Source organism: Arachis duranensis, chromosome 9 (genome assembly GCF_000817695.3).
Source record: "Arachis duranensis cultivar V14167 chromosome 9, aradu.V14167.gnm2.J7QH, whole genome shotgun sequence".
NCBI lineage: Eukaryota > Viridiplantae > Streptophyta > Magnoliopsida > Fabales > Fabaceae > Arachis > Arachis duranensis.
In genome coordinates, this window is record NC_029780.3 from 77,615,614 (window position 1) to 77,616,635 (window position 1,022).

The window sequence follows — 1,022 nt, forward strand, 5'->3', positions numbered from 1 at the left end:
TTCTCCTAGTAAAGTATGATGATTCTTGAACATAGCTACTTATTGAGTCTTGGCCGTGGCCCAAAGCACTCTGTCTTCCAGTATTACCACCGGATACATCCATGCCACAGACACATAATTGGGTGAACCTTTTCAGATTGTGACTCAGCCTTGCTAGAATCCCAACTAGAGGTGTCCAGGGTTCTTAAGCACACTCTTTTTGCCTTGGATCACAACTTTATTTCTTTCTTTTTTCTTTCTTTTTTTTCGAAAATTTTAAATTTTTTTTTTGTATTCACTGCTTTTTCTTGCTTCAAGAATCTTTTTTATGATTTTTCAGATCCTCAGTAACATGTATCCTTTTTCATCATTCTTTCAAGAGCCAACATTCATGAATAACAAATTCAAAAGACATATGCACTGTTTAAGCATACATTCAGAAAACAAAAGTATTGCCACCACATCAAAATAATTAAACTGCTATAAAATTTAAAATTCATGCAATTCTTCTCTTTTTCAATTAAGAACATTTTTTTTATTTAAGAGAGGTGATGGATTCATAGGACATTCATAACTTTAGGGCATAGACACTAAGACACTAATGATCACAAGACACAAACATAGCTAAACATAAGCATAATTTTCGAAAAACAGAAAAATAAAGAACAAGGAAATTAAAGAACGGGTCCACCTTAGTGATGGCGGCTTGTTCTTCCTCTTGAAGATCCTATGGAGTGCTTGAGCTCTTCAATGTCTCTTCCTTGTCTTTGTTGCTCCTCTCTCATGATTCTTTGATCTTCTCTAATTTCATGGAGGAGGATGGAGTGTTCTTGGTGCTCCACCTTTAGTTGTCCCATGTTGGAACTCAATTCTCCTAGGGAGGTGTTTAGTTGCTCCCAATAGTTTTGTGGAGGAAAGTGCATCCCTTGAGGCATCTCAGGGATTTGATGATGAGAGGGGTGTCTTGTTTGCTCCATCCTCTTCTTAGTAATGGGCTTGTCCTCATCAATGGGGATGTCTCCCTCTATGTCAACTCCAACTGA